General features: G+C 43.0%; 1 long non-coding RNA gene across 1 annotated transcript; it reads right to left on the bottom strand.

Moving 5' to 3' along the window:
* Window positions 1-11,439: 11,439 nt before the first annotated feature.
* On the bottom strand, window positions 11,440-14,624 carry LOC123430892. Its single transcript, XR_006622992.1, has 2 exons — window positions 14,096-14,624; window positions 11,440-12,768 (listed from the first exon to the last, which is right to left on the bottom strand). It is a non-coding gene; the product is annotated as an uncharacterized LOC123430892 (long non-coding RNA).
* Between the last annotated feature and the right edge of the window lie 282 nt (window positions 14,625-14,906).

Below are 14,906 nucleotides of genomic sequence, written 5' to 3'. Positions count from 1 at the left end.
GTGGTCTCGGGGACTACACCCAGTGGGTTCACTGAGAGTGACCCCACTGGCATGAAACTCAAGCAGGTCCGCCCTATTGAGATACATGACAACACCTACGCCTACGAGGTTAATACTACACGACCGGAGTAAAATTACTCTGGGGGACTCTTACAGTAGGTGCACTCCGAGTGCCCCAACTGTTAGCAGTCGACCATATTATTTACGGATCTGACCAAGTCAAAGACAATATGCATCAAGACAACTGCCGGTGCAAGCACTCGACAGAAGTCTCAGGGACTACACCCACTGGGTTCACTCAGAGTGAACCCATTGCAAACATCATACAGTATCCGAGCACACCCAGTGGGTTACAAGAGAAAAGTAAATACTTACTAGGCCACTTACTCGGATATCGCCCCGCAGCTCCAAGCTCCGCTGGTACAGGAATGCGATGGAGTCGTACGCTTTCTTGGCTTCTCCCACCATCAGCTCCGCCTGCACCATGGCCACCTTGGCCGCTCCCACCTGATCCTCCGGGAGACGCTGGACGTTGAACTCGACATTCGACGGGCCTGGCATCCCAAGGCCCGCTCCAGTCGGTTCATCAGCCACCAACGCCGTTTCAGTCGGTGGCATCGCCTCAGTCGGCGGCACATCCACGGCGAGAGCAGTAACTGGCGGAACAGCCTCAAGGACAGGCTCCGCGGCTTGCTCAGGTCTCCCCTGGTCACCCTCATCCACACCCCTACGAAACCGAACGACGCGGGATCTCAAAAAAAGAAAGAGGCAAGACCGAAGACAGAATTCGCGACGCGATAATATAAAACTCTCGGAATCACTACAACGCACCTAGCTGGGACGAGACGACGTTGTCCATGTCCATGGGGTCATCCTTCTGGCGTGCCGGAGAGGTGGCGGAGGTAGCGACTCTGTCGAGTGAAATTCATTCGACCAGTAAACAGGAGTCCAATCGGATATCAGAGGAAATTAGAAGATCAATGCACTTATGTGGAGGTGACGGGAACCGTGACCCTCATCCGCGGCAAAGCCTTCCGAGGTTTAGATACGCTCAGTTTGGCCACCTTGGAAGGCTGACCCGCAGGCTCAGCAGCAACATCCCTGGTCCTCTTGGTGCTCCGAACACTCGGGACCACGGGAGCAGTGGGCGGAGCACTCGAGGATGCTGGAGGGACCGAGGGAACTGCAGGTTCATGTCGGCGCTTGGTTCGGTGCTCTGGCAGCGGGGGCGGCGAGTCCTGCTCTTCGTCTTCCTCCTCTTCCTCACTAGTCTCTTCCTCCGTCTCTCCGCTGTCGGAGACATACTCGGCGCTCTCCACGCTGCCCTCCTCCTCCTCCTCGGTTGGGTTCCTGTTCGAAACAAGAGATAACCAGTTGGTCCACTTCTGCATAAAATACAGTCGGTGACATCAGGCGACACACAGAGATTCAAGCAAGCAATAAAACTAAGACAGTTACGTGCACTCGACAAATGGTACTCACCTGGTTCGGAGGAGGATTGTCCGCGCAGAAAGGCTTCACTCGCCGGGATCCTCTGGGGTTCTCGCAGGCGCCTGTGATTTGGAGCACCCACGACACCACCTTCTCCTCGGTCACGCCCACGACGATGGTCCGAGTGGAATCTTCGGGCCCCGTATAATGCCACATGGCATGGTCGCGAGCCTGCAGGGGTTGGATGCGCCGACCGAGGAAAACCTCCAGCAAGTCTATGCCGGTGACCCCCTTCTGACGACATCTACGAGTGCGTCGACCAGAGGCTGGATGTCGTTCTTCTCCGCCTTCGTGAGCGCAAGCTGCTTAGGCGGAGCGGGTCGATCTAAGCTGAAGGGAGGCAGCCGTGTCGTGGCATTCGGGCAGGCAACGTCCTGGCAGTAGAACCACGTCGACTGCCAGTTCCTGACCGATTCACTCAGCTGAAGGGCAGGATAACTACTCCGACTCTTCTTCTGGAAACCTAAGCCCCCACGGAGCTGGAGAAGGTATGTTTTATCATCTGACTGGCTAAGTCGTTTGATAGTTTGGGATCTAGCAGAGAATATATGTTTGAACAGCCCCCAATGGGGAGGACAGCCGATGAAGCACCCGCACAGAACTATGAAAGCAGAGAGGTGGGCTATAGCATTCAGGGGAAAATGGTGAAGCTGCGCCCCGAAGTGGTTCATAATGCCTTTGAAGAAAGGATGCGGGGGCAGAGAGAAACCTCGATATACATGGCTGAGCAGCAAGACGCGCTCCCCCTCCCGGGGCGCCGTCTCGACCTCATTCTCCGCCAGCAGCCTCCAAGACTTGTGCACGATCATCCCGTGCTCCACCAGCTGCAGCAGATCCCCCTCCGTCACCATGGAGGGGAGGAAGTCGCCTTGGATCCACCCCGCCGGCAACGGTCGCTGCCGCCGCTGAGCAGGGGCCGCCGCCTTCCCCTTCTTCTTCCTCGCCTCCATCTTGCTGGTCTGACCCTTGGTCATGGCGGAAGCTGCGGATCCGCAGAGGGGAAGGAGGAGTAAGGAGTTTAGGTGCGCTGGATGTGGCAAGAAGGACGGGCAAGCAAAGGCAAAAGATCCGGCGAGCGTAACGAAAAACCCTCGCCGCTGGGATTTAAGTAAGGTACCGACTGGGTCGCTGGCGGGTGGCCCCGAAACCTTATCCCCCGACCGACCGCGGCGATATCAGTGGAGAGGATGAAGGAGCGAGAATCGAGGCGTCAGGCGCTACTCGAGCACGCTGGCATCATCCCTGCTGAGCGCGCGGAAACCGAAATTTGAGGATCCCGGAAAATCCGCCGCTGTCAATTGACTGGTCACGTCAAGAGATACCCTGGAAGCACTCGGTTTCCGACAGTTTGTTCCACAAATACTTCCACTCGGATCGTTGGTCAGAGAAGATAAAATGGATCGAGGCAAGCAACGCCAAAGTCACATCCGTACCAGTCGGATCCAAACTTCAAGCATCGCTTCATCGTTCCAACCCCAATCCATTCGGGGACTAATGATGGGGTTATAGTCCTAGGGTAGGGTCATAGGCCTGCCCTGTAGGTCCTACCCAAGGACTACCCTCCATAAGGGACAAGGCCCTTAGTCAGTTCCGACTGAACTAAGAAGTTCCCATCATCCAGTCAGTAACAGATCTTCGACCATCCAGTCGGAGACGAGCATTCGGAGTATATCAAACTAGCCGACTGGATTCCACTCTGTGCATCGTAACCCCCTGGAGGGAAACGGTCATACGTTTCCACATGCCTTTATTAGCATTTAAGACGTACGTTACCTGTAACGTAGGCATTTATTCGCCACTACTCCACCCCTGTGCACCGAACCGTTGTGGAGGGCAGCGCACTCTATATAAGCCACCCTCCCCACTGGTGCAGGGGTTAGCAAATCATTGTATTCCATATTCCACTCGACAACAAGCTCCTAGAGCACTGAGACGTAGGGCTATTACCTCCATCGCAGAGGGGCCTGAACTCATACAACCTCGCCGTAGCTAAGGCTCTGCCCATCCTTTTCGTACCCTACACATCTACTGTCAGGCTTATACCCACGACAAGGAGACTCTTTATCATGAAGATCTTGGTGCTACTTTGAAGCACAAGTGTGGAAAAGATAGTAGCATTGTCCCTTCTCTATTTTCAATCTTTTTTTATTTTTTTATTTACTTTTTTGTGGGCTTCTTTGGCCTCTTTTATTTTTTTTATGGGCTTTGTTGGCCTCTTTTATTTTTTTGTAAAGTCCGGGTGCTCATCCCAACTTGTGAGGGAATCATACATCTCCATCATCATTTTTCTCATAAGATACAATGCTATAATAACACAAATCATCACACTTTTATTTACTTAGAACTCAAAAATTACAACTCGATTCCTAAACAAAAATATGACTCTACATGCATGCCTTCGGCGGTGTACCGGGATGTGCAATGATCTAGCATAGAAATGACAACATCATGCTAGCTATCTTACGATCATGCAAGGCAATATGGCAATGATGGTGCATGTCATAAAGAACAGTGGTGTTGCATGGAAATATATCTCAGAATGGCTATAGAAATGACATAATAGGTAGTTATGGTGGCTGTTTTGAGGAAAATATGATGGCCGATTTGAGGAAGGTGGGTTTGATGCACCGGCGAAAGTTCTACGGTACTAGAGAGGGTAGCAATGGTGGAAGGGAGAGAGTGCGTATAATCCATGGACTCGACATTAATCAAAAATAACTCACATACTTATTGCAAAAGTCTATTACTTATCGAAGCAAAGTATTAGACGCATGCTCCTAGGGGAAGGATTGGTAGGAGTTATCCATCGTGCGATCCCGACTCTCGCACAGAGGATGATAATCATTAAACAAATCATACTCCGACTTCATCACATAACGGTTCACCATACGTGCATGCTACAGGAATCACAAACTTTAACACAAGTATTTCTTCCAATTCACAATTACTTACTAGCATGACTCTCATATTACCATCTTCATATCTCAAAATTATATGCAAGGAATCAAACTTCTCATCATATTCAATGCACTTAATATGAAAGTTTTTATTATATCCCTCTTGGGTGCCCATTATATTAGGACTAAATTCATAACCTAAACCAATTACCATGTTGTTTAGGGACTCTAAAAGTAATATAAGTGAGGTAAGAGAGCTCAATAATTTTTACAAAATTAAACACCGTCGTGCTCTAAAAGATATAAGTGAAGCACTAGAGCAACAATTCCTGGCTCAAAAGATATAAGTGAAGCACATAGAGTATTCTAATAAATTCACGATTTAGCATGTGTCTCTCAGAGCATGTGTGCAGCAAGTATGATTGTGACAAACTAAAAAGTAAAGAATCATATCATAGAAGATGCTCCAAGCAAAACACATATCATGTGGTGAATAAAAATATAGCCTCAAGTAATTTACCGATGGATTGAAGATGAAAGAGGGATGCCTTCCGGGTCATCCCCAAGCTTAGGCTCTTTGGTATCCTTGAATATGGCTTGCGATTCCTTGGGCATCCCCAAAAGTAGGCTCTTGCCACTCCTTATTCCGTATTCCATCAAATCTTTACCCAAAACTTGAAAACTTGACAACACAAAACTCAACAAAAAAACTCATGAGATCTGTTAGTATAAGAAAGATAAATCACCACTTAGGTACTGTTTTGAACTCATTACTTATTTATATTGATGTAATATTTACTATATTCCAATTTCTCCATGGTTCATACCCCTCCCCCCCCCCCCGATACAACCCATAGATTCATCAAAATAAGCAAACAACACAAAGAAAACAGAATCTGTCAAAAACAGAACAGTCTGTAGCAATCTGATTACTTATAATACTTATGTAACTCCGAAAATTCTGAAAACTTAGGAAGGTCTGGTAAATTTGTATATAAATCTTGTGTAAAAAATTCAGATCAAAATCATGTTCCATTTAATTTCCAAAATTCCTGGACTGAGGGAAAAAGTTTATGTTTTCCAGCAAAATCAAATTACAAACACCATAGACCATCCCAAAGGTCTTACTTGGCTCAGACGCTAATTAAAACAAGAAAACACAATTATTACAGAGGTAATAATGTGTGCAGCACTGAAAAACAGAAGCAAAATGAAAACATAAAAATAAAATTGGGTTGCCTCCCAAACAAGCGCTATTGTTTTACGCCCCTAGCTAGGCATAATGATTTCAATGTTGCTCACATAAAAAGTAGTAACTGAGATATGCAAAAGAGCATCATTAATAGCATGAAAAACACATTTAAGTCTAACCCACTTCCTATGCATAGGTAGTTTTTGATCAAACAATTTATGGGAACAAAAATCAACTAGCATAGGAAGGCAAAACAAGCATAACTTCAAAACTTTGAACACATACAGAGGAAACTTGATATTTTGCAATTTCTACAAGCATATCTTCCACCCTCATAATAAATTTCAGTCGAGTCATGAAGGAATTCAACAATATAACTATCATATAAAATTTTCTCTTCATGATCCACATGCATGCAAAGTTGATACTCTTGCAAAATAGTGGGATTATCATTAACTAAAGTCATGACCTCTCCAAACCCACTTTGATCAAAAAATTCATAAGATTGAACACTCTCCAAAATAGTGGGATCAATAATGTCTAAAGTTGACACTCTACCAAACCGACTTTCAATATCATATACATCATGAGTATTAAATAAATTATCAAGATCATAAGAAGCATTATCACCCCAATCATGATGCTTGCAATAAGTAATGGTCAGGGCAAACTCATCAAATATAGCATCCCCGAGCTTGTGGGTTTGCATATCATTAGAAAAAAATTATGTTAATAGAATTTATAACAATATCATTGCAATCATGCTTTTCATTCAAGGAAACATCATGTATCACTTCATCACAATTTTCAGATTCATGAATTTCAAGCAAAACTTCATAGAGATAATCAAGTGCACTCAACTCACTAGCAATTGGTTCATCATAATTTGGCCTTTTGATAAGATTAGAAATTGTATGAGGATCCATATCAATAGATTTTTAGCAATCAAAGATGCAAGAAAATAGAAGGCACATGGTAACACAAGCAGACAAAATGAGATCCTGTGAGAAAAAGGTGAATAAAACGGCAAATAATTTTGATTTTTTCTGAAAATCATTGTAGAAGAGGGGGAGAGGAAAACGAGAGGCAAAAGTAAAATAAAGGAAATTCAAGAGATGAGTTTGTGATAGGTACTTGGTAGGCTTGATATTGCTATGTGTCCTCCGTGGCAACGGCGCCGGAAATCTTTCTTGCTACTTCTCGAGCATGTGTTTGTTTTTCCTTAAAGAGGAAAGGGTGATGCAGCAAAGTAGATAAGTATTTCCCTCAGTTTGTTGAGAACCAAGGTATCAATCCAGTAGGAGGAACAAGCAAGCCCAAATATTAGCACCTACACAAATAATCAAACACTTGCACCCAACGCAACAAAGGGGTTTTCAATCCCTTGACGGTTGTTTGCAAGGATGAAATCTAATAGAGATAGATAGTAAAACAAAAGTAAATAAATTGCAGCAAAGTATTTTTGGTGTTTTTGGTTTATAGTTGTGAAAATAATATGTGGAAAATATACCCGGGGGCCATAGGTTTCACTAGAGGCTTCTCTCATGAAGGAAAAAAATACGGTGGGTGAATAAATTACTGTCGAGCAATTGATAGAAAAGTGAATAATCATGAACATATCTAAGGCAATAATTATGCATATAGGCATCTCATACGTCTCCAATATATCTATAATTTTTGATGGTTCCATGCTATTATCTTGTCAAACTTTGGATGTTTTGTATGCCTTTTATATCTTTTTTGGGACTAACTTATAAACTCAGTGCCAAGTGCCAGTTCCTGTTTTTCCATGTTTTTGCCCCTTTTCATATGAGGATTTTAAACGGTGTCCAAACGGAATAAAACTTTCGAAAAAAAAAATTCCGGAACAGAAGATACGCACGAGACTTGAGAACCAAGGCAGGGGCCACCAGGGGACCCCACAAGCCCCCTAGGCGCGGCTAGGGGGTCGCGCCTAGCAGGCTTGTGGGCCCCCCGTGGCTCGTCTGCCCTACCTCTTCCGCCAATAAATTCAGAAAAATTCCAAAACTGCGAGAGAGATCCATGAAAATATTTTTCCGCCGCCGCAAGCTTCTGTCTCCGCAAGATCTCATCTGGGGCACGTTCTGGTGCCCTGCCGGAGGGGGGATTCGGACACGGATGGATTCTTCATCAACACCATGACCTCTCCGATGATGCGTGAGTAGTTCACCATAGACCTGCGGGTCCATAGCTAGTAGCTAGATGGCTTCTTCTCTCTCTTGGATCTTCAATACAAAGTTCTCCATGATCTTCATGGAGATCTATCCGATGTAATCTTCTTTGCGGTGTGTTTGTCAAGATCCGATGAATTGTGGATTTATGGTCAGATTATCTATGAATCTTATTTGAGTTTCTTCTGATCTCTTATATGCATGATTTCATATCCTTGTAATTCTCTTTGATTTGTGGGTTTTGTTTGGCCAACTTGATCTATGATTCTTGCAATGGGAGAAGTGCTTGGTTTTGGGTTCATACCGTGCGGTGACCTCTCCCAGTGATAGAAGGGGCAATGAGGCACGTATCGTGTTGTTGTCATCAAGGGGAAAAGATGGGGTTTTCATCATTGGTTTGAGTTTATCCCTCTACATCATGTCATCTTGCTTAAGGCGTTACTCTGTTCGTCATGAACTCAATACACTAGATGCATGCTGGATAGCGGTCGATGTGTGGAGTAATAGTAGTAGATGCAGAAAGTATCGGTCTACTTGTTTCGGACGTGATGCCTATATATATGATCATTGCCTTAGATATCGTCATGACTTTGCGCGGTTCTATCAATTGCTCGACAGTAATTTGTTCACCCACCGTATTATTTGCTATTTTGAGAGAAGCCTCTAGTGAACACTATGGCCCCCGGGTCTACTTCACACCATATTTTTAGCCTTACAATTTTACTTCGTTGCACTTTCCGCCTTCACATCTCACTTTGCAATCAATCTTGAAGGGATTGACAACCCCTTTATAGCGTTGGGTGCAAGCTCTTTTGTGTTTGCGCAGGTACTCTGGACTTGGCGCAATTCTCCTACTGGATTGATACCTTGGTTGTCAAACTGAGGGAAATACTTTGCTCCTGTGCTGCACCACCCTTTCCTCTTCAAGGGAAAACCAACGCAAGCTCAAGAGGCAACAGAAGGATTTCTATCGCCGTAGCAGAAGAATTTTTGGTGCCGCTGCCGGGGAGGATCAAGTCAAGAACTCATCCAAGTAAGTGTCGCAAACTCATCTCTTGCATTTACTTTTTTGCCTCTCATTTTCCTCTCCCCCAGTTCTGGAAAACAAAAATTTACTAAAATATTTGCCTTTTTCGTTTGCCTTTTTCGTTTGCCCTTTTCTCTCGCTTGCTTTCTGTTCGTTTGTGTGGGATAGTCTACCTGTCCTCATGGCTAGACCCGCCGCTTCGAATGATACTCCCGAAAATGAAGTTCACAATTTCAAACAAAATGAGGAAGAAAATTTGAAGGACGCTTGGTATAGGATTTGCAATGCTCAGAGTAGATCTACTCGTAAGCAATCTACTACCTTCCTGCTTTGCAGTTTTTATGTGGGTATTTCTCCTTGGAATAGGTATATTCTTGACACCATCGTAGGCGGAAATTTCTTGGGTAGCCATACCGTTGATTCTTACAGAGTTGTAATAAATTTGGTAGGCTCACCCCCACTCATGGTTAATGGAACTACCTTAACTCTGGAACATGTGATGCGTAGCTGGACGTCATTGAAAATAAAGTTGCTACGATCGAACTCATTGAGAATTTGGATAAAAAGATCCACAATCAAATCACTCAGTACGGATCCAAGGTGGGAATGGTTTTGAAAAATTTAAAAGAAAAGGAACCCACAGTTAATGAAAAACTAGGTCATGATTTCGCTAGGATTGGAAAACTAGAGGATGTTATAACCAACTTGGGTTCCGCTTTTGCCGCTATGCAGAATACTCCAAATTTTACCCACAATAAGGCCACCAAGTCTGTTTTGTTCCTAAAAATAGTGGTGAATCATCTAGTAAGAAAGATGAAGACCTTAAGATGATGAGTGATCACGCTACTTATGGGTTGAGCACCAAAGACGACGATACGTGATTCTATCGCCTTATGCCTAGCTAAGGGCGTTAAACAATAGCGCTTGCTGGGAGGCAACCCAATGAATTTATCTTTTTCTTTCTACTTTATTGCGTCCACACTATCATAATTCTGTTATGATTGTGTCTTTTGTGTTTCTTTTTGTGTTTGAGCCAAGCAAAACCTTTATGACTAGTCTTGGTGATGGTTGTTTGATCCTGCTGGAAAAAGACAGAAACTTTTCGCTCACAAGATTATTTTTCATTTTTATTTCGAAAGAGCTTTTAAGTTGACTAGTTAATTACCCGTGTGTTGCTACGGAAGCCAGTATTTTTGCAACACAGCCGAGATTATATTGCAAAAACATGATGAGTTGAGATCACCAAAACATGTGGCCGATCTTACAAACATGATATTTTGAGCTACATTAAGATAAATACGCATCAATTCCACATATCAGAGTTAAAGCATGCATGAATCAAGTATAGTAAACACGAAGTTCAAATTAAAGGAAGCTAGTTCACATCATGATGGCTAAGTTCACACCACAAGTCTCTATTTCGAATTATTTTCCTATGATATGGCTCAAATACCCCCCCCCCATACACTTGCAGGAATCACAAATCATAAGGGATTCCAGTCATATGTCAGCAGGTTGATTCCCATCATATGTCATATAGGGGATTCCTCAATAATGTGCGTTCATTCAATGCATCTGTCAAATATATACATATCTCTAAGATTTGTACTAAAAAGTTTTCCCTCAACGACAAACAAACTGTACCACTTCAAATTAAAATGGCAAGCTTTTGTGCTCTTTAACTAATCCATTCTCCCATATATGCATGAAGGAAGTAGTACTGCGTTATGATCACACGACTTCTTATCCAGAAAGATAGTCAATACTTTCTCCACAACAAACTCAAAATTTTCCCATATAAATTATCAAAGAAATTGCTTGGCACTTAGACGCTTATTTGCTCAATCGTTACTTCAAACCTTACATTTGCTCAATCGTTAATTCAAACCTTACAAGTGGAGATGGGCCATGTCTTCGGGGAGGGCGTCATTGTGGGGTTGACAAATTCCCCCTTCACCGTGGAAGCCGTCTTCAAGCAGGGGACAGAGGGCGAGCGGGGGGATGGGGTCTGTGGCGACAAGGAGAGCTAATATGCGAAGGGAGATAAGGGGCGGTAGGTGCTCATCGTCTTTGCCACGTTTAGCGATGAAGAAGAAGGCCAACGACGGCGATTTCTCTCATGAGAGAATCGTGGGCTCGGTGATGAGGGAGTGAGGGTAGTGGGAGATGGGACGTGCAGTCGTGGCTTGTCTCCTTTATTTTTCATCCTTTTTTTCTTTTTATCGAGCAGCGAGGGGTCGCAACTTTCTTTGATTTTTACCGTGTGTGTGCGTGCGAAGGAGGGGTGAGGTACGAGGTTGAACCATCACGACGACATATTCTCCTTCAATAGTAGAGATTTTTTTTAAATGGCAGAACTTTCTTATTTCTTGAAGAACATACATTGGATGAAAAGGAAATATGGCTTGAAATGTTGAAAAAATAACCATTTACATTTGACATGTTGATGTTGCAGATTTAAATATGGAACAACATTTGCCAAATGCGAAAATATTTGTCACTAATGTACATGAATTCCTCTTCTATGTAACAAATGTCCAAATTCATGTAGCCAAGTTTTAAGCTCTGGAAAAAGGGACATGATGAGATGGCTATATGACAACTTAAACCTAATCATTGTGTCACCAAGCAAGACATGAGTAGCCAACTAAGATATACATTATTCATTAGTATCCCTCCATTCATGTACCATATACATCTATGTTTCATTGTTGTGACATAGGAAGTCATATATCACAATTTACTAACAATCTAGAAGAACAACCGATAGAACATGTATCTTAGGATGGAAAATAATACAAACCTAGATTCATCTACGATCATAATTACAGAAGGTATAACAAAAAAATAGCAAATCAAGTAGAGTGTAATAACCTGATGGTAAGTAGCAAGATAATAGGTGGGGGTTAGGAATGGATGAGTCAAATACAGTGAGGGTTTGAGAAAGGTACCAAGTACCAACACAGGACCGGAACTCCAAATTTCTCTTAGCCCTAAAACCTGTATGAAAAAATATGTAGCACGGCGAGCCCAATTTCAGAAATTTAATCAGTGATTAAGATAAGGAGTATTGTGGTAAGCCTGAAATTGATATCTGACCAGTACATTTTTGCAATCAAACAATATCATCACCATGGCCCAAAACACAACTATTATCCTTTGCGTAATCATACGTCTCAGCAGTTTGTTTTCAACGGTAATGTAGTTTTAATCAAAAATAAATGAACCAAGACTTTTTATCTTTAGGTATATACTAAAACTTGAATCCTGGCATCAAATTAAGTATTGAAGTGACAACTACTATGCGTGTGACAACATTAGGATGGAACATGGAAGTACTGGGACTCCTTTTTCTGAACTTTGGTTGCGAATTCATATGTACTGTACTAATGTACTCCAAACATTCGAACAGCAGGATCCAAATCCCCACGTAACAGAATTACAGAACCCGATGTCAAAGGACAACATGTTGTAGTAGGAGTAATAGAGGGATTAAACATGTTGCCAAGTTGGACATTAAGACAAAGTTAAATCCAATGGTAGAGGTCTCAGGTGTTTCTTCTCAACTTAACGTATTTTTTACCAGTATACTTTAATCCTTATAACTACCAAACGTTTATTAAATAACCCTGACTTAAGAATATTAGTCTTAACTTAATGTAAAGAGTATCTATATACTGAAACTTCAATCCTGACTTCAGATTAACTACTAAAATGATCCAACAAATGAACATAGTTGTCGGATCGACGACCCAATATTGAAACATACATTGACCGAGATAACTTAGCGAAGAGGAAGTTGTTGAACCATGTCTGTAGATCGACGACGACGACCAGACCTGATCATCCTTATTGGAAAATGAGATGGAAATAATAGTTCAGGTCTTGTGCTCTCCATATCGGCATGACCATGCTTGATTGAAACTTGAGATGTTGGAGCTGCAGTACCAACATCTATGTCACTCTCATCTTCATAAAAAGGTAACACCACAATGTCAAAAACACTATGCAAGAGAATACTCGAGTTGCAAATGTTTGAAGCGTATAGAACTGGAAGAAGTTATAACCTTGTCAAGTACTCCCTCCGTCCGAAAATACTTGTCATAGAAATGGATGTATCTAGATGTATTTTAGTTTTATATACATTCATTTTAGTCCATTTGTGTAATAAGTAATTCCGGACGGAGGGAGTAATACTGTCAATGGAAAGGGAAAAAACATGGACTGTATAAATAAATCACTATGTTAGATGATAGCTGAGAACTTCAGCAGTTAGTAGAACAAATCTGGATAAAATAGTAAAAACACGGGCTAGCTAGCCTCTCTTTTGGTTGCCTCAAGATCTCACTAATTGTTAGAGGTAAGCAGGGATCTCTTGTCTGAGTAGTATAGAAATCATAATTCTGCTTAGTCATCTTCTATATACGCTTATATAAATGCATTTAGCTCCTAGCTTGTAATCGCCATGAGTTGAAGAGATATAAACATAGTTCATAATCACCGTGAGTTGAAGAAATATGAATAACGCATGTTATACCAGTCAGCTTTAATATGCGCGTGTGTTGCTAAACAATCAATCAATCAACCGATTCGAGCTAGCTTTGGCTAGTTACACTCCTATCAGATTCAATCCATCTCACGGCAAGTAAGGTTAATTGCCATCTGCCAAAGGCACTGACGAGATTAAATATTGGTTTTAGAATGCTATATGTGCTAGTGGTTTACATATCTTGACCAAGGATCACCTGTTTGTCAGAGGGACAAATGATCCACTTATTACATGTAGGTATCACTTCACAACTTAGCATTTTAGGTAACACGAACATGTTTCTGAACATTTTGTCCAAGAACTTGATAAATAATATTATTTAAAAGAGGAGTAAGCCTTCCAAGTTCATAACTATTAAGGTTTTTTATTTCTCAATTTGCACGAAATAATTATTGATCCAGGAACTCTCATTGTGTCTGATTACAATGGTTTAGTTAATCTGCCATCAGACCCATAGCATATATTTGTGAACAAACAAATGCTAAAGAATATTTTATTCTCCACTTGATCTAAAAATCATTCGTCCACTGAAATTGCAATCTGCATCAAATCCCACGACACACTTCTAAAATCAAAATGCCCAATCAATCATGGTTGTTTCAAAGATAAGGCAAGGGTAATCCGAGTAAGCATTGAAGAGAATCCTACAGGGTGTGCTGCTGAAGAAGGTACCAAAGACACACTTATACAAATTTCTCACGGGCAGGAAAATCACAAAAACGAAGGAGGGGATCAAGATCAACACACCTTTGAGATCAAATCCTGATGTACGGGTTGTTGGCCCTCCCCTTGTCCTTGTACTTGGTTAGTTGGTCTGCTCAGCGACCGCGCCCTCGACGCAGCCACCGCCGAGATGCTGTAAGGGCTTCATGCGGGTCGGCCGCCATGGTACCTGCTCATGGCTCCGGCAAGTGTAGCGGCGCCATGGGCCTCGGTGAGGTTGTCGACTTCCCTATCTGTAGCTGAAGTCGTCTCTGAGCAAGGGGTGGCTGGTGCAAACGGAGCAGAGGTTGGCGGCGAGGAAGTGAGAGGGTCGTGGGTGAGAGGAGAGAAGGAGCCATCGGTACTCATCGGATTGGCCGAGTCGATCGAGGAAGGACGAGGCTGGCTGTTGCGATTTCTTTGCGAACGGAATCTAGATCCACATGGAGATGGTTGGGATTTCGGGATGGGGCGTGGGGTGGGATTTGGTGGGACGTGCGACGTGCGTCCGAGCCTCTGAGGGTCGGTTTTTTCTTCGGGATTTTTGTTCTCACCTTGTTTTGCAGTGCGGAGGATTTTCTGACGTGATGGTTGTCGTACGAGGAGGCGGAAGAGGCATTATAGTATTGAACCGGTTTATGCAGGGTTGGAAAAAATCAGTGAAAGGGCCGCCTGGTTTATGGAGGGATAAATAAAAATCGGTGGAAGGGCTAGCTGTAGCGATGGGGATCTGTCGTGGTCGAACCATCACGACGACGGCAGATCCCCCTTTAATTTAAGTTGATTCTTTTTGCTTCTGGTTGATATGCCTTTTGCCCACGCAGTCGTAAGTTTTCAGAATTTTTGAGGTACCAGA

This window comes from Hordeum vulgare, chromosome 1H (genome assembly GCF_904849725.1).
Source record: "Hordeum vulgare subsp. vulgare chromosome 1H, MorexV3_pseudomolecules_assembly, whole genome shotgun sequence".
In the NCBI taxonomy this organism is placed as follows: Eukaryota; Viridiplantae; Streptophyta; class Magnoliopsida; order Poales; family Poaceae; genus Hordeum; species Hordeum vulgare.
The sequence above is the reverse complement of the archived record's forward strand: the minus strand, read 5'-3'. Positions and strand labels throughout refer to the sequence as shown.